Source organism: Anguilla anguilla, chromosome 1 (assembly GCF_013347855.1).
Source record: "Anguilla anguilla isolate fAngAng1 chromosome 1, fAngAng1.pri, whole genome shotgun sequence".
Taxonomy (NCBI): Eukaryota; Metazoa; Chordata; class Actinopteri; order Anguilliformes; family Anguillidae; genus Anguilla; species Anguilla anguilla.
In genome coordinates this window covers 2,405,754-2,425,753 of record NC_049201.1, presented here as the reverse complement: position 1 = coordinate 2,425,753, position 20,000 = coordinate 2,405,754, and the positions used below count along the sequence as shown (strand labels likewise).

Here is a 20,000-nt window from a genome sequence, read left to right as displayed (position 1 = left end):
GACACGACAATAATGTGCGTCCTCCTGCACGCTCGTCTGGGCTTCTGTCGCCAGCTGAATCTGCTGCAGAGAGCTGCAGACGTTTTTCTGAGGGTCAGACGTCAGATAGACCCCCCCACCCACCCAAACATAGCCCCCCCCCCGGGGTATGGCGGAACTAAATTAAGGGCCCTTTTGTGACGACCAAGCGCTGAAGGAAGACGAAGACACGGTCACCGCGACATGTGGCCAACTTCAGTTCATAAACGCGCCCGCGACTGTGTGTGTGTGTGTGTGAGTGTGTGTACTTGTGTGTGTGTGTGTGTGCGCGTGTGTGTGTGTGTGTGAGAGTGTGTGTGTGTGTGTGCGCATGTGTATGTGTGTGTGTGTGTGTGCGTCACCCGTTTCAGAAAGCTTCTATTAAATCTCCTCTCCTGAATTTCATCGATTTTGTATGGACAACAAAATTTCTGCACAATTTTTCCGCCAGAATATTTGGTTCGGCTATTAGATAAGCATCGATTCGTCTTGCCCGGACTTCATGTAATCATTTGTCAATATTTCATCAAAAGAACAACACATTGTCTCGTCTCTCTGAAGAAGAAGAAGAAGAAGAAGAAGAAGAAGAAGAAAAATAGAGAAGAGAAAAAGTTTAGAAAGTGACTCAGTTTTCTCTTCCTCCACTTTAAAGGCTCATCCCAAACTTTTCCACACAGTGGCTGGGGCCACCAGAGGCCTTTACACATAACATGCGCCAGAGAAAAAAAAAAACAAAAAAAAAAAAAGATGCTTTTTAACAGTGTGGCTGGAGTTTTGAGCCAGCGTTTATGTTCATAAAGAGTGATAAACGGTACTTAGCAGTACGGCGCGGCGCGGGTTGGATGCGTTGTGAGAGAGTTACGAGCCCACAGGCAGCGCTGGCCTCGGCGCTTAGCGTCCCCATGGCGGTGCGCTCCCCAAACGCGTTAGCGCTAGCCTCGGCACTTAGCGTCCCCATGGCAGTACTCTCCCCAAACGCGTTAGCGCTAGCCTCGGCACTTAGCGTCCCCACGGCAGAACGCTCCCCAAACGTGTTAGCGCTAGCCTCGGCACTTAGCGTCCCCACAGCAGTACGCTCCCCAAACGCGTTAGCGCTAGCGCTAGCCTCGGCGCTTAGCGTCCCCACGGCAGTACGCTCCCCAAACGCGTTAGCGCTAGCGCTAGCCTCGGCGCTTAGCGTCCCCACGGCAGTACGCTCCCCAAACGCGTTAGCGCTAGCGCTAGCCTCGGCGCTTAGCGTCCCCATGGCGGTGCGCTCCCCAACGCGTTAGCGCTAGTGTTAATGGTGTGCTGGCCTGCCGCCGCCGCCCACGCCGCTGAAGCACCGCCGCGCAGTGATTCGCCGACGGTGCGCATCTGAGAACGCCCTAAAATTACACCCAGTGGGAGTGTGTGGTGGGGGGGGGGCTCTGGGGGGGTTGTGGAGTGGGAGTGTGTGGTGGGGGGGCTCTGGGGGGGTTGTGGAGTGGGAGTGTGTGGTGGGGGGGCTCTGGGGGGGTTGTGGAGTGGGAGTGTGTGGTGGGGAGGCTGGGGGGGGGGGGTGTGGAGTGGGAGTGTGTGGTGGGGGGGCTCTGGGGGTGGCATAATGCCACAGCCAGCACCTGCCATCCGCAGCGGTATCGACCCCTCCGTCCCTCCCCGGTCCGGGCCTGCTTTTAACGAGCACATTGTTGCGACCATAAAAGGTCGGTGCATATGGTCGGTTGCCAGATATCCTGAAAGTCACCTTAGCAGTTTCTTTGCTGTCTGAGCATCCCGTTTTATTCTCACCCCCCCATCCCCCTGTCCCCTCATCCCCCAAACCCCCTTTAAGGACACGTTCAGGTCCTGCGCCCTCTCTTCTTGGCTTCTCTCTCCACTCCGCCCCCCCCCCCCCCCCCCCACCGCCCGCCCACCCCCCTACACACCAAAGGCCTTTTGAGACCTGCCTGAGATTTGTCCCTCTTGATGTCCCCGTGGCAACAGTGAAGGCTTTCTCAAGCCTCTACTTCAACACACAACAGAGAGTGTTTATCCCCAATCCCCCCTGGGTTATATGTGTGAGATCCTGCCCCTTAATTTCATACTTTTAACACACTTTCGATAGACAGACGCCGCCATACTCAGGCCAGACAATTATCTCCTAAAAAGTTGCGCTACAATCCGCTCTTCAGTTTGAAGCGGGTTGCTGTATCTGTGGCTGAGCCTCTTTAAAAAGTGGATGGTTTCCGTGAAGCACTGCGGAAAGCCTGGGAATCTGTATGCTCTGGGAACATCTGTCTGTCTGCTCCAGGAACGTCTGTCTGTCTGCTCCAGGAACGTCTGTCTGTCTACTCCGGGAACGCCTGTCTGTCTGCTCCAGGAATGCCTGTCTGTCTGCTCTGAGAACATCTGTCTGTCTGCTCTGGGAACATCTGTCTGCCTGCTCTGGGAACATCTGTCTGTCTGCTCCAGGAACGTCTGTCTGTCTGCTCCAGGAACGTCTGTCTGTCTGCTCCAGGAATGTCTGTCTGTCTGCTCCGGGAACGCCTGTCTGTCTGCTCCGGGAACGTCTGTCTGTCTGCTCTGGGAACATCTGTCTGTCTGCTCCAGGAACGGTGGCTATCATATCCTGGGTGCTCACACAGAGCAGCCGTGATAATTTGAAAAGGTTTGTCTTAAGTTACAGTGAATAACGATCAGATATAATCTGAAAAACTGTCAGTGTTTTTTTTACCCTCCCTCCCTCCTCTCTTAGTTCTTTTCAATTCTTATCAGTTCATTTTAAAGCTTCCCTTTCAGTCCGTCAAAGTGAGGGAAATAATTACTTTCTGTTCACTTTTCTCACATTTTTTTGGGGGGAAAAACTGGGACACTGCCTCGTTTGGCCATTTACATTTCAGGCATGCAGGAGATGCTCTTGTCCTCAGCCACTTCCAGTACACAGATTACACTCTTCAGATTCCATCCAATCATACGGCAGGATGTGTTTACTACAGCAAATCAGGTTTAGCACAGTACAATGGCTGTGCCCCTCTTAGGAATCAAACTTGCAAGCCCAGCTCTCTACCCATTATGACACTGTTTGTCCTCAGCATATCTACTGTTATATGTTTACTGTACAGTCTGCTGCATATTTGAATGTAACACAGCCTCGCTTTATTTTCGGTTGGCTGGCAAATATGTTTTTTTTTGTTGCATTGATTAAAATTTCAACATTGTTAAGGCAATGAAGTAAACATGTTTCAGTAAAAAAAAAAAAAAAAAAAAAATATATTATTATAAAATAATTTTATTATTATTAATTATCTTATTTTTTGGTTCATCAATTTTAGCGCTTCAATCTAATGCGTTCAGGGCTATGTGCAGACCTACATAGCTATGAGGACCGCAGTAGGGGGGCGTGGGTGATTGTGATAAACGTTTTTGTTTTCTGTGAAGGTATCGCCTCTTCCTTTAAGACCCCAGCCTATACCGCTGCTTTTCTGTCCGCGTGAGAGAGAACAGAGAGGACAGCCCTTACAAAGCTGAAGGGAAAGTAGCCGCTGTCTGTTCTGAGCTCTTAGACGACTCGACCGCTAATAAAAAAAAGAGTTATCTATGCAGAGTTATTTATATTTCCAGCCCTGCCATGCTCTCTACACATCTGAGCGCACTCCCATGATTCCTAGCTGTTGTATGACACTGGGCCCTGGCTGCTTGGCAGACCCTACTAATCTCAGCCCCACAGACTTTTAAATTAGAGTGCAGTTACTGTGACCCGTATCAACTCAGTCAGAGAAGACTGGGCAGGGCGGGGGAGGGGGGTGCAGGGGGGGGGGGGGGGAAATGATCGTGACTGGATTCGCCCCGACAGCCTAGCCGGCCTTCAGGTCGAGGAGAGAAACGAACGCTGCGCACTCCGCCATCACCGTGGTCCCCGCCATCGCCGCCGCGCACTCCGCCATCACCGTGGTCTCCGCCATCACCCCCACACAATCCACCATCACACAATCCACCATCACCCCCACACAATCCACCATCACCGCCACGCAATCCACCATCGCCCCCACACAATCCGCCATCACCGCCACACAATCCACCATCACGCAATCCACCATCACCCCCACACAATCCACCATCACGCAATCCATCATCACCCCCACACAATCCACCATCACGCAATCCACCATCACCCCCACACAATCCACCATCACACAATCCACCATCACCGCCACACAATCCACCATCACCCCCACACAATCCGCCATCACCCCCACACAATCCGCCATCACCCCCACACAATCCACCATCACCCCCACGCAATCCACCACCACACAATCCACCATCACCCCCACACAATCCACCATCACCCCCACGCAATCCACCCCCACACAATCCACCATCACCCCCACACAATCCACCATTACCGCCACACAATCCCCCATCACCCCCACACAATCCACCATCACCGCCACACAATCCACCATCACCCCCCACGCAATCCACCACCACACAATCCACCATCACCCCCACACAATCCACCATCACCCCCACACAATCCCCATCACCCCCACGCAATCCACCATCACCCCCACACAATCCCCCATCACCCCCACACAATCCACCATCACCCCCACACAATCCCCCATCACCCCCACACAATCCACCATCACCGCCACACAATCCACCATCACCCCCACGCAATCCACCATCACCCCCACACAATCCACCATCACCCCCACACAATCCACCATCACCCCCACACAATCCGCCATCACCCCCACACAATCCGCCATCACCCCCACACAATCCACCATCACCCCCACACAATCCACCATCACTGCCACACAATCCACCATCACCTCCACACAATCCACCATCACCCCCACACAATCCACCATCACCCCCACACAATCCCCCATCACCCCCACACAATCCACCATCACCCCCACACAATCCACCATCACCCCCACACAATCCACCATCACCCCCACACAATCCACCATCACCCCCACACAATCCACCATCACCCCCACACAATCCGCCATCACCCCCACACAATCCGCCATCACCCCCACACAATCCGCCATCACCCCCACACAATCCGCCATCACCCCCACACAATCCACCATCACCCCCACACAATCCGCCATCACCCCCACACAATCCGCCATCACCCCCACACAATCCACCATCACCCCCACGCAATCCCCCATCACCCCCACGCAATCCACCATCACCCCCACACAATCCACCATCACCCCCACACAATCCACCACCACACAATCCACCATCACCCCCACACAATCCACCATCACCCCCACACAATCCACCATCACCCCCCACGCAATCCACCATCACCCCCACGCAATCCACCATCACCCCCACACAATCAGCCATCACCCCCACACAATCCACCATCACCCCCACACAATCCACCATCACCCCCACACAATCCCCATCACCCCCACGCAATCCACCATCACCCCCACACAATCCACCATCACCCCCACACAATCCGCCATCACCCCCACACAATCCGCCATCACCCCCACGCAATCCACCATCACCCCCACACAATCCACCATCACCCCCACACAATCCGCCATCACCCCCACACAATCCGCCATCACCACCACACAATCCACCATCACCGCCACACAATCCACGATCACCCCCACGCAATCCACCATCACACAATCCACCACCACACAATCCACCATCACCCCCACACAATCCACCATCACCCCCACACAATCCACCATCACCCCCACACAATCAGCCATCACTGTGGTCTCCACCATCGGCATGCAATCCACCATCACCGCCATGCAATCCGCCATCACCGCCACGCAATCCGCCATCGGCGCGGTCTCCACCATCAGCGCGCGGACCAAGCCACGCCGCACGCTCTGCAGCCGCCGCACACACGGGGAGCGGAGACACCGTCGCTGAGATTTCATTTCATTTCGTTTTTATTAAACCAAAACAAAACAAAAAACCCGGAGACTCGCCGTCTCAAACCCGTTTAGGCTCCAACAGCTTCGCAAATCAGATCAGAGAGAAGGATGGGTTTCACACAGAGAGAGAGGGAGAGAGAGGGAGAGAGAGAGAGAGAAAGGCAAAGAGAGAGAGGAGAGAGAGAGATGTCAGACAGGCCGAGCAGAGGGCTATTTTATTTCCGCTGATCTGGCAGCTAACGGCCTTATTACCGCCGGTTCCACCACCATGATTTTGGGCGGCTCGCGGACGCCTTCCCTCGCACTGTCCAGAATGTTACCGCGTGGGGCGGGGGTGGATTGGGCGGGGCAGGGCTGGGTTTGGCAGGGCTGGATTGGGTGGGGCAGGGCTGGGTTTGGAGGGGCAGGGCAGGGCAGGGCTGGGTTTGGAAGGGCAGGGCAGGATTGGGCGGGGCTGGGAGGGGTGGGGCTGGGTTTGGAGGGGCAGGGCAGGATTTGGCAGTGCTGGATTGGGCGGGGCTGGGTGGGGCAGGGCTGGGTTTGGAGGGGCAGGGCAGGATTGGGCGGGGCTGGGTGGGGCAGGGCTGGGTTTGGAGGGGCAGGGCAGGATTGGGGGGGGCTGGGTGGGGCTGGGTTTGGAGGGGCAGGGCTGGATTGGGCGGGGCTGGGTGGGGCAGGGCTGGGTTTGGAGGGGCAGGGCAGGATTGGGCGGGGCTGGGAGGGGTGGGGCTGGGTTTGGAGGGGCAGGGCAGGATTGGGCGGGGCTGGATTGGGTTGAGCAGCGAGGCAAGGGGCCTGTTCCCCAGCGATGTCAGCACAGCGTGTGATGCAATATTTACCCCCTCACAGCGGAAACAGGTGGAAAGGTCGCGTGTTGACTTTACCGCTCAGAAACAAGACAAATCACCCTGCACTGCCGGCCATGACTGCAACACTCTCTCTCTCTCCCTCCTCTCTCCCTCCCTCCCTCTCTCTCTCTGCCTTTTCTCTTCACCCCTCTCTCGCCCTCCCCTCCTCTCTCCCTCCCTCCCTCTCTCTGCCTCTTCTCTCCTTCCTCTCTCCCTCACTCACTCTCTCCCTCTCCCCTCCTCTCTCCTTCCCTCTCCCACTCTCTCCCTCTGTACCTCTCATTCTCTCTGTCATGCTGTGCCGCTCCCTAAAGACGGTCTCTTTCTGCATCACTTGCAGCGTTCTCTTTCTCTCTCTTTTTCTATTCTCTTTCTCCACACCTCTCATTACCTGCCTTCCTCTCTCTCCATCCCCCTCCCCCTTTCTCTCTTCTTACATCTTTCTGCCTGCTTCTCTTTCACTCCCCCCTTTACATCTGCCTCGTTCTCTCTCTCTCCACCTCTCTGCTTACCTTCCTCTTTAAATTCTCTCCCCCCTTTCTCTCATTCTCTCACCTCAGGCTGCCTCCCCCTCCTCTCCCTGTCCATCTCTCACTCTCTTCCTCTATCTCCCTCTTCCTTCTCTCTGTTCATCTCTGCCTCTCTCCCTCCTCTCCCCCTCTCTTCCTCCTCTCTCTTTCTCTCTCTCTCTCTCTCTCCCTCCCTCCCTCCCTCCCTCTCTCCCTCCTCTCCCCCTCTCTTCCTCCTCTCTCTCTCTATCTCTCTCCCTCCCTCCCTCCCTCTCTCTCCCTCCTCCCTCTCACTGTCTCTCTCTCTAAGCAGAGGAGTGATTTGGGTGCTGGTGTGTGTGGATAAGGTCTCCTCCTTGCAGGACTCAGAGGATCAGAGTGAAGCTCACGCAGGGAGAAGGCCCCCATCTTACAGCATCACCACAGACCCCTGGTTACAGCAGCCTGCCAGGTCCCCAAACCCTAGCACACCCCCCCCCCAAACATGCACCCCCCAGGTCCCCAAACTCTAGCACACACCCCCCCCCCCACAAATCATGCCATGAACCCCCCCAAACATGCACCCCCCAGGTCCCCAAACCCTAGCACACACCCCCCCCCCCCACAAACCATGCCATGAACGCCCCCAAACATGCACCCCCCCAGGTCCCCAAACGCTAACATGCACCCCCCCCCCCAAATCATAACATGAACCCCCACCCCCCCCCAAACATGCCCTGCACCCCTCCCCCCTAAAACACGCCCTGAAAACCCCCCAAACACCCACCCTGCATCCACCCCCCCAAAAAACCCACTCCCCCCAAACGAACCCTAATCCCTCTAAACGCACACCTGCACCCCCCTGTCTCTAAGTGATTTCTGCTTAACCATATGAGGATGTCTGAGAATGGCCACCTCACCTGGGAAAATGCAGCCCTTCCAATCACAGGGCTTCAAACGTCAGGTGAGACGGAACTGAGGAACCGGGAAAGAGCAACAAAGTGCCCTCACCTGCACGTCTGCCTCCTCAGGTAACACCAGAGCAGCATCCCCACTGCGGAACGCCACAACGCGATCATGTTCCATTCCTGTTCCTGTGAGCGCGGTTTATTAACTCTACCAAGCTGCTCGAATGTTTACATTGCGGCAGTCGACAGTATTTGAACACAGACTCAAGGCGTAGACAGCCATTGCTACGAGAGGGTGTTATTTTGACTGTAAGCGTACGGTAACTGTTCAGGATTAACCGCAGCGAGGTAAAGAACGCCCCTTTCAGTGAAATGGTACACAATGCCCTGCAGGTCTTTGGAATTAAACAGAACGGTAAAATGGAAAAAAAAAAAAAAAACATTTCTGTAGACCCGGGGGCCATTGACACAGTGCTGGAGAGGGATGAGTCGTCGATTATTAAAAACAAAAAGCATAATGGCAGATAACAGGTTCTGTGTTTCGGGACGAGGCCAGGCCTGAGGGTGGAACTGTGACTGGGTTACTGAATTAAACACGGATGAATCACGCTTATTTTAAACTCAAAATTCATACGGTTACATGACAAATGCAGGCGTTTGAGATCACGGACCAGGAAGATTTCAGTGAAGGCTTCAGTGAAGATATTTGCGATGGTTGTTTTTTTTTTTCTTCTCCTCTTAAAAAGTTTTAATTGTTGTGGTTGTGGTTGTTTGGTGTGACTGGAACTGTGAGGATTAAAGCTCAGGAATCTGGAAAGGGTTTGAGGCGGAAGGCGGTTTCGTGGAGTGTAATCAGAGAGGAGCTCTTTAAATCATAGAGGCGAGCTGATTCATAAATGCACATCATCGACCTGAAGAGGAGACTGTAGGAGGGCGTCCTAAAGCACTGACTGAAAGTGCCGAAACCGAAACAGAATTTAAAACAGAACATTTAAAAACCGGAGCAGAACATTTGAGTGATTTTACCTGAGACCTGAATTTACATTCTGTTTTGAACAGGTTGCGTTATGCAATTCCCATCCCAAAATAAATATAATGATTCTCCCCTTTCGTCCGCTGTAATACTGCGTGGATGTTACCATTAGTTTTCTCTCAAACCCTGGAGGTGAAGATCCAGAAGGTTTCTATAGTGTGCAGGAACATTCAGGTCAGGTATAGGGCAGGAGCACACTGGCTAATCTCAACTGACCGGCTCGCAGCACAAACTGATTGAGGCGCTTGGTCTTGTAAAGCTAAAAAAATAAATAAATAAAATCCACTCAAAAAAAGAAGGAGAAGATGAAAACGAAAGGAAAAGACAAGTGAAAGGCGAGCCGCTGTTCTTAAGCTGTCAGCCGTCAGCCAGGTAATTTATTTTATCTGCTCCATCAGCGCAGGTGAGCGTAGGAGCCCTGAGCCCGCAGGTAAAAAACACCTGTCAGCACACTTAAGCCCCAGTGCCGCTAACGCTCAGAGCTTCAGACGCACAGATACCATCTCCCGGCCTGAGCACACCTCTCCACCGTGGGCAACTCCCCCCCCCGTCACCCCCCCATCCCCCCCCCCCCATCACCCTGCCCCATCACCCACCCCCCCCCCACCCCTCTCACTTCCATGATTGAACCAGCAGATGACTCATCTGCTGAGGGGACCTTATCTGGAGGTTTTCGCGAAACGAGCCCGTGTCTCTCCGCCAGAGATTCCAAGCTGAAGCCGCAGCTGGAGTGCTGAACATCCCGGGATCTTTTATTCATTTACTGCTTTTTATTTTACCCTCCGGATATGTCAAATATCATAATTAGCGTAAATAGCGGCTATGCCTTTCATTGCATGTACATTTGTGTTTAACTTTTTTTAGTTTTTTTTTGAGTGAGGAAAATCTGATTTTGTGCAAACAAAGACCATCTTTTTAGCACGTTAAACGTCACACCTGCAATTCTGAAAGATCGACATTCACCATTCGCTTTAAGCTCCAGACGGTATTAGCTGTGCACTTCAGTTTTTGCACATGGAGGGTGGGGTGGAGTGCGGGTGGGAGTGTGTGGGGGGGTGATGTGGGGTGAAGTGAAGGGGGATGGGGGGGGGGGGGGGAGTTAATGCAGAAATCATATTTTCCCCTGTTCCTTCACGACTCCCCATAATGATAAACTGTCAGGTCCTTTAAGAAAAAATAAAAACAAAAATGAGGAGTTCATTATGCAGCTGAGCTCCAGTGCGCAGAACAAACACCATATTAATGTGCTGCCTAATGGATACAAAGCAGCACGACAGCCATCAGGGCATGAGAGGGAGAACACGCAGCCGCCCGAAAAGGAGAAATAAGAAAATATAAAACCATCTTCTTCAGCGTCAGCTCAGATGGAAATGTGGGAAAACAGTGCATTAAAGAGAACAGTCAGACTCAGCACGACTCCAGCGCAGTCATCCTCAGCACGTCTCAAGCACAGTCAATCAGCCTCAGTCTCCAGCTCAGTCAGCCTCAGCACATCTCCAGCTCAGTCAGCCTCAGCACATCTCCAGCTCAGTCAGCCTCAGCACGTCTCCAGCTCAGTCAGTCAGCCTCAGCATGTCTCCAGCTCAGTCAGCCTCAGCACGTCTCCAGCTCAGTCAGCCTCAGCACGTCTCCAGCTCAGTCAGCCTCAGCACGTCTCTAGCTCAGTCAGTCAGCCTCAGCACGTCTCCAGCTCAGTCAGTCAGCCTCAGCACGTCTCCAGCACAGTCAGCCTCAGCACGTCTCTAGCTCAGTCAGTCAGCCTCAGCACATCTCCAGCACAGTCAGCCTCAGTCTCCAGCTCAGTCAGCCTCAGCACATCTCCAGCTCAGTCAGCCTCAGTCTCCAGCTCAGTCAGCCTCAGCACGTCTCCAGCTCAGTCAGACTCAGCACGTTTCCAGCTCAGTCAGCCTCAGTCTCCAGCTCAGTCAGCCTCAGCACGTCTCTAGCTCAGTCAGCCTCAGTCTCCAGCTCAGTCAGCCTCAGTCTCCAGCTCAGTCAGCCTCAGCACATCTCCAGCTCAGTCAGCCTCAGTCTTCAGCTCAGTCAGCCTCAGCACGTCTCCAGCTCAGTCAGCCTCAGCATGTCTCCAGCTCAGTCAGCCTCAGTCTTCAGCTCAGTCAGCCTCAGCACGTCTCCAGCTCAGTCACCCTCAGCATGTCTCCAGCTCAGTCAGCCTCAGCACGTCTCCAGCTCAGTCAGCCTCAGCATGTCTCCAGCTCAGTCAGCCTCAGCATGTCTCCAGCAGTCAGTCAGCCTCAGTCTCCAGCTCAGTAAGCCTCAGCACGTCTCCAGCTCAGTCAGCCTCAGCACGTCTTCAGCTCAGGGGAGTGAGAGAAAGAGAAAGGGGGCAGAGCGGGAGAGAGAGAGGAGATGGGAGAAAAGGAGAGACGGAAGATGAGAGAGAGGAGGGAAAGAAAGGGAGAGAGGGAACAAGAGGAGGAGAAACAGTGGGGAGAAAGAAGCATAGAGAAGGAGAGGGGGAGAAAGAGACAATGGAGAGAGAGGGTGGGGGATGGGGAAAGTGATAGGAAGGAAAGAAAAAGAGAAAGCCAGAAGAGGGGTAAGACTGAGAAAGAAACAGATGAAGAGAGAGTGGAAGAGAAAAAAGACAGAGAGAGGTAGAGAGACTGGCAGAGTGAGAGAGAGAGCAGAAGGAGAGAGAGAATGAGAGATAGAGACAGAAGAAGAAGAGAGAGAGAGTATTCCCAGAGGCGACGTGGAGAGTGAATGATGGTGTGTGTGCTTTGGTCTGGAACTCCATTAAGGATTAAACATCATTAAGACTTTTAGATGGGCTTCCTACTGGACATACTCCAAGTTTTTTTTTCTCTTCCTGTATTTAATTTATTTAAACCCATTGATTGACCTATTGATTGAAGTGCTCTACATTAAATAAAGCCTCTCCCCGCTTCCCCGAAGAACGAGATTCCCTTCTGTTCCGAAAACGGGCTACAGCTATCCTTTTCACTTCGCCCGACTCCCTCTAAGATCACCGTCTGTCAGGAAGAAAAAAGGGCTCTAAATACTAAAATACTTTAATCTCTGTCCTACAAGAGCCTCCTGGAGCTCAGACAAGCCACGCTAGCTCCACGGGCTAACGTTAATTTGATCTGCGCAGAACCGCTTTTTAAAATTGGCTTGTGAGTTAAGACCCCGAGGATTCCTGTGGCCTGCAAAAGCCTGCTTTGTCTGTCTGCATCGGGCTCCGCGAAAAACAAGAGAACAAACGATCTGCTATAAACGAGGCAGGTCCCGGAGACGCCCTCACCCACCCCCACCCCCCAACCAACCCCTGAAACGCATCACCCACCCGTGACCTTTAAGTTACAAGACCAGCTCCTTACCCATTATACTACATTGCCGTCCAAAGATGTCGACACATTTGTGCTATGAGTGAGTATCTGTCAAGACTATCCGTGAGTGCGTAACAGTTCTAATGTGAGATTCGGGCTATTGCTACTCTGCAAAAAAGAAAAAAACAAGAGATATGATTGGCCTGCTGAGCTGAGGACCACGATCCCCAGCTGGGGGAGCCAATCACACTCTCGCTGTGACAGTAGTGGACATTTACATGTTAATTTGCAACTTGACCTCAACTAAACGTGAAGTAGCCAATTGAGTTAATTAGTGAATCAAATTACAGTGCCACCTGTAGTTTCATGGTATAGCTAAAATTAAATGCTGCTTGATTTGAAAAAGATAAGCCCCAGTAATTAGCTTTCTACTGGGACCAAATAAAATGTGTTTATCCCACAGAAGACATTGCAGGCCCCTGTATCTGCAACTCTCCTGAAATTATATTTAGCGCATTGCTAACAAGAAAAAATAATAGACTAAATACATTAATGTGTTGCTTGTCTATCTTTAATTTTACAATTAAATAAGAAAAAAACATTGAATGTATTAGACTATCCACAGTTGCAATGCTATGTTTTCATAGGAAAAGAAAAAAAAAAGAGATTAATTTCAATGAAATGCACATTCATCAAATAGGAAACAGGGCCTTTTGATAGATTATTATTCTTTAATCTTTCTGCATTGCTGCGGTTTGTCACGCACAGATAATAAAAATTCATCAACTAATGCGATGAATTTGGCGGTTTTGATTATATTCTGCCTGCTCATCTCTCCAAAGGCCTCACCACCCCCCCCCCCACCCCCACCACCCCCTCCCCCCCCCCCCCTCATTCTCACCTTCCGAAACGCGTTCAGAAGCAGGAAATCTGGACGCCGTCGCCAGGTTTTTGAAATTCAGAACAGCGAGTCGACGCTTTGAAAGGTACCGCCTGTTTCAGTCACCGGCGACAGCGCCGTGGAGATTTGGGATGTCGGATGTGTCCTTCCCTCCTCCTCAAGTCTCATCCAGCCTAAAGAAAACAGAACACTTGACACATTTTAAAATGACTTTCGGCTACGCTAGCTCACGCTGTGCACGCGCTATGCAATATGCATTATTTATAATTAAGTTGTCTCCTTAAGAAATATGCCAGGTAGTAATGATTTAACTAGTCGCAGTCACTGCAGTCATTTCTCTTGCATGTTCCCAGCTAACGTTTAAAGTGAACAGAGCTCAATAAAGCAGTTTTCTTTCTTCATAAATATAATCCTGGGATACCTTTTCTTATTTAATTATTTACTTACTGACTGACTCACTTATTTATCCATTGACTTAAAGTTAAAAGTCACAGTCTTCTTAACATCAAGATTTACCCAGAATATTTTATGTTGCCTGTTTTTTTCAAAATATAAATATTTATTTACAGGCTTTTACAATTTTAAAAGTACAGTGTAAAAGGAAGAGAATATTTCCTGGCGATGAGGTTGAGACGCACGCACACGCTGAACCCGCTCAGCGTAGCGTTGGAACTGATGCTCTGCGAATCGCCTCCTGTTCACCCCGCAGAACACCCCAGCCCATCACCGTCAGGCCTCGTGCTGTCTGTAGGCCTGAATTATTTATGCAACACGGAGTAGAAACCAAACAACACGACGTGAAATACTGACACGTTCGGAACAGTATGTGCATGTTTTAAATTTTTTTTTTTTTAAAAGACCTGGCTACAGGCCCCAGCATTAGCACTATTGCTTTTTTTATGATTAATATCTCAGATTATGGATTGATTAAATTATTTTTACTGGCCGCTTCTCAGTGGATTTTCACAGAGCTCACCAACCTTCAGCTGCACCCCCTGCATCTCCCCAGGTACAGATGTAACCTTCCTACAGGTGGAACAGGCTCAAGCACAACCTTCCTACAGGTGGAACAGGCTCTGGCACAACCTTCCTACAGGTGGAACAGACTCAAGGACAACCTTCCTACAGGCAGAACAGGCTCTGGCACAACCTTCCTACAGGTGGAACAGGCTTGATCACAACCTTCCTACAGGCAAAACAGGCTCAAGCACAATCTTCCTACAGGTGGAACAGGCTTGATCACAACCTTCCTACAGGTGGAACAGGCTCAAGGACAACCTTCCTACAGGTGGAACAGGCTCGAGCACAACCTTCCTACAGGTGGAACAGGCTCAAGCACAACCTTCCTACAGGTGGAACAGACTCAAGCACAACCTTCCTACAGGTGGAACAGGCTCAAGCACAACCTTCCTACAGGTGGAACAGGCTCAAGCACAACCTTCCTACAGGTGGAACAGACTCAAGCACAACCTTCCTACAGGTGGAACAGACTCAAGCACAACCTTCCTACAGGTGGAACAGGCTCAAGCACAACCTTCCTACAGGTGGAACAGGCTCAAGCACAACCTTCCTACAGGTAGAATAGACTCAAGCACAACCTTCCTACAGGTGGAACAGGCTTGATCACAACCTTCCTACAGGTGGAACAGGCTCAAGCACAAACGTCCTACAGGTGGAATAGACTCAAACACAACCTTCCTACAGGTGGAACAGACTCAAGCACAACCTTCCTACAGGTGGAACAGGCTCAAGCACAACCTTCCTACAGGTGGAACAGACTCAAGCACAACCTTCCTACAGGTGGAATAGGCTTGATCACAACCTTCCTACAGGTGGAACAGGCTCAAGCACAACCTTCCTACAGGTGGAACAGGCTCAAGCACAACCTTCCTACAGGTGGAACAGGCTCAAGCACAAGCTTCCTACAGGTGGAACAGGCTCAAGCACAACCTTCCTATAGGTGGAACAGGCTCTGGCACAACCTTCCTACAAGCGCAACAGACTCAAGCACAGCTCACAGCAGTAATTACAGTGCTGAAGCCATCCCACAATCCCCTCTGTTTGAGTACAGCAGACAAGCGTGCCATTCTTCTGTGTATCACTCTGTTATTCAGGACTGACAACTCTTCTTCTCCTAATTATTATCATCTGCCTGTTCCCATTGGGAAATTCTCACTGTGTGGTGGATTATCTTGTAACACTGGCAAACGGCGCAGTACACAGAAAATATGGATTTGGAACCATGGGCCACGGAACGGCACGGAACCAATAAATCAATAAATAATACCTGCGCATCGGCCGCGAGATCTGCCACGATGGCACGCTCGCGACAAGCGATTTGTAATCGGACTGCACGCCGCTCCCGCCGGCGCCGCGTTTGTGTTCATTTATTTATTTACGGAACCTCGGCTGTGGAATTACAGCTTACCGTTTACAAAATGGCAGCCGGAGAGAAGCCGGGGGGGCGGAGTCCGCGCCCGTCGCGACTCTCTTTAGCATACGCTAGCGTGGCTCCCTGTCTGCGCAGACTGCACCGCGCCCTTCGATCCTGATTCCGCGAAAAAGCCTGTAGACTGATGCAGGGAAAAATCCTGTAAACACCGTATTTTGTGAATGGCGTGAACTCTGCTCGTGCTCCGTTTAAAAAAAGAACAGAACAGAACCAGAACAGAGCCATGCAGCTTTGCAGATTAGCTTCACTGCTGGAAGAAAAACAGAGCCATGTACACAGGCACAGGCACATAAAGACATCCAGCATGCATGCACGCACGCACACACACACACACACACACCACACACACAGACACCTGCACACACATGCAAGCACACGCACATGCACACGAAGACATGCCGCCCGCACACACAGAGACACGCACACGCACACACACACATGCACACACACACACATGCACACACACAGCAGCAGTCAGCGCCTGTTTTGGGGCCTGCATCTCATGTCATCCTCAGAAACACAAAGAAGCAAACAGACTGATGGAGCAGGAGAAGGCCGCATGTGAAAAGCAGGCATGCGGAGAGGAGCACAGCCTGCAGCCTCACCCCCTCTCCTCCTGATGCTCGTAGCTAGTGCACAGCCAGACCGACGCTAAGTGAAACAAATGCACGTTTCCTGTTCTCATTCAAATTTTCAGCAGCTTTACGGATAAAGAGAAAAGAGACCCTGCACTTCCTCTCACACGTGTAAGGGGGGGGGGGGGGGGGGGCGCCTGCGGTTCGTTTAATGTGGGGGCTTCTCTGAGCTTAACGTCACCTGGCACGCACGTTTTAGCGACTGAAATGCGTTTACAGAGACCGTGGAAAAAGCCCATCGCCATTATCACGTGAGTGAGAAATACGGATCACATGGATTTATTTCATCAGAGAAAACACGGTGTAAAATACAAAAATTGGGGGATTGGGGGTGTAATATCATTTAGGCTGAAAATGAACAAACTGCAGCCCCTCACACCAGCACAGAAGCACAGGTTTCTTTTTTGGGGGGGTGGGGTGGGGGGGGGGATGGTGGCAGTGTGAATTTTCAACGACAGAGCGATGTCCCTCAGGGTTCTGTTGCATAAATTAAAGGGGTGGGGGGGACGGGGGGGGGGTAGCGGGCAGGAGATAGAACAAAAAACAATCAATATGCAACAGAATTATTTAACAGCTCCAATCAATACAGAGTTAATCATTTGAGATTGGAAACGGCAGTCGTGAGGGGGGGTGAATGGGGGAGTGGGGTGGTGGTGGTGTAGGGGGGGGGGTAATACTAATGTAAATGACTTCAGCATGGACTGCACTGTCTTGTCCTTGCCCGGGAGTGTCACACTCCAGTCCTGGATACATGGCTGCTGTGCTGTAGTTTTTCTTTTGTCCTTTCAATCAGCAGCCAATCAGCACCCCCCCCCCACCCCCCCCCACCCCCCCCCCAACCACCCGCCTTCCCAGAGTTCAATGCAGTAATGTACAGACGGCGGTCTCATAATCATCATCGCTAACAACAAACACGCAGTAGCGCAGAGGTGCAGTTCTGCTACTTTCATGCTCTGTGACTGGGAAGCACACACACACACACACGCACACACACACACTTATTGATTTTTCTTTTTCTTTTCCCAGGCCGGTCAGGCTGAGTCCTGTACAATTAAAGTGCTGAAACAAAATCTCGGGCGGCGCGCGACTCGTGTTTAACAACAGTGAGCCTTTTATGACAACGCCGGTCGGCTTGATTAAGTTTTCAACTAACAACTGACAAAAGGGAAAATCGATACACAATTTTGGGCCCTGGTTTTAGAGCGGCACTGGTCAATACCGCGGAGGCCGTGAAATGATTGCGAAGGCCCAGGGGGGGGGGCCGAGGGTAAAGGTATTAGCTCACAACTGCCCTCAGACTCCACTCTCCTGTAATTGCCACTGAATATAAACTAAGAGCAGGTGCTGGAGGGGGGGGGGGGGGGGGGGGGTCAACAAGTTATTTGGGGCTGGACCTCTTGTCAAATTAAATGAGTGACAATGAGATGTGCCCAGCCTCCCCCCCCCCCCTCATGAGAGATGAAGGTTTGCTTTTCATCACTGCCAAATAAAATGAAATTCTTTTTTTTTTTTTTGTCGTCGTTGTCGCACATTATTAACTTTCCCCATAGAAATGGGATCAGCAAATTGATTCACTTACATTCTGAGTGCATGTGAATCGGATATTGGTCGATATTCTCAACCAGTGTTCTCAGCATGTGAGTGTGGTCATTGATTATTATGAAGCTAAGCTGTATCCACACCCTTGTAAGCTTTTGCAAAGTATTGCTCACAAATAAACTTTGACCTGCTTCTAAAGACAGTTTTCACTGAAGTGGACTTTTTTATTTATTTTATTTTAATTTATTATTTATTTTGCTGAGGGGGAAAGCTTCAGAAACCCTGCAATATACGGTCCCGTGCGTCTGTTGGGAAGTAAACAAACGATCGCGAGCCAATCGGCTCTCTTGAGACTGGCGGAGATTTAAACCGAGGATAGGCAGTATTTCAAATACATGTGCGCATTATGTATTCAGATGAGTGAATTGCAATACAGTTTGCTGTTTTTTGGGGGAGGTATGGTTTGTAGCACATTGATACAAAATTGCCAAATAGCTCCAAAATAACAAGGGTAAATAAAAAATATTTTTTTATTATATATTTCTCCATCCCTCTTTATAGGAGACCAACTCGATTCAGCAGGAGAAACTGTGTCAGAAATGTGTCGCTGCAGAAGTGACTAACCACTAGCGGGAGGGGTGAGGGGGTTCCTCTTCTGGCAGAATTTAACGGGGCCTTTGCGTAGAATTCGCGTGATCCGAGCGGTCCATTGTTTTTGCCAAAAAAAAAAAAAAGCACCTCGCTCTCGCAACAGATTATCCGTTTAGGTTTTTTTAAAAAAAAAAAAAAAACAGCATCAGTAACGCACCTGCTGGCGAATTCCTCTCCCCGCTGTCACGCGGTCTCCGTTCTCCCCCCTCCCCCACCCAAGACCCCCCCACCACCCCGCGCCCGCCTTTGCGAACGGCTCGATGAGGTACCGCGCCGTCACGCGAGAGACAATCACTTACCAATGACTGATTGCTATTCTCCCCGGACAGTTCAATAACTCCAAGGTTAATAGCGTTATTCATTTTGGATTAAATCCTTTTCTATCAAAAAACGGGGCATTAATTGGTAGCTTAATAAAGGCATTTAAAAGCTATTGTTAGCTGATCTATGGTGCTCTTTTGTTCTGGTACAAAAGGTGCCCAATTCGGCACGAGGCGTAATTCTTCTGAAATTGTTACCTTTATTGTTCTTCCCGGGTGCGAGGCAGTGCGAAGGGGCAGGCTCAGGCAGCGGCCAATAGAAATGGAAGCTACTGATGGGTTTTTTCTTTTTTTGGGGGGGGGGGTGGGGTGGGGAGAAAGCACCATCCTTAGTGAAGTTTTTTGTGCATCAAGCTAATTGTCTGTCTCAATGGACCTGAAATGATGGTGCTTGATTTTTCAGCCACTGCTCTTCATCCCACCCCCTCTTTTCTCTCTCTCTCTCTCTCTCTCCCTCTCTCTCTCTCTCCCTCTCCCTCTCTCTCTCGCTCTCTCTGAGATAAATGTAACTGAAGCACGTTTGATTCGTAATATGACAGAAACAACATGTTTCCTGAGAGCATTTTATCAATGCCATACACACAGACATACACACGCACACGCGCACAGGCATACAGGCATACAGGCATACACACACACACACTACAGCATTCACTAGACTTGGGCAGCAATGTAGTATAATGGGTAAGGAGTTGGTCTTGTAACCTACAGGTCACAGGTTCGATTCCCCGGAAGGACACTGTCGTTGTACCCTTGAGCAAGGTCTTTAACCTGCATTGCTTCAGTATATATACAGCTGTATTAATGGATGCAGCATAAATTGAATGTAAAAAAAAAAAAAAAAAGTTGTGTAAGTCACTCTGGATAAGAGCGTCTGCTAAATGCCTGTAATGCAATGTTTAAGAACACATAATGTTTGGATCCTGAGAATGGATTAAATAAAAAGCTTGAAAAAATTTCTAAAGTTTTCCAGTGTGAGAAATCTCAACAGGTTTGTATCCCCAGTACTGAATG

General features: G+C 50.7%; 1 long non-coding RNA gene across 1 annotated transcript in view; it reads right to left on the bottom strand.

Moving 5' to 3' along the window:
* LOC118225104 overlaps positions 1 to 20,000 on the bottom strand; it is a 62,038-nt gene that overhangs the window by 32,870 nt on the left and 9,168 nt on the right. The window contains exon 3 of the long non-coding RNA XR_004764770.1: positions 13,390 to 13,562. This is a non-coding gene — a long non-coding RNA (uncharacterized LOC118225104). The remainder of the gene's footprint in view (positions 1 to 13,389; positions 13,563 to 20,000) is intronic.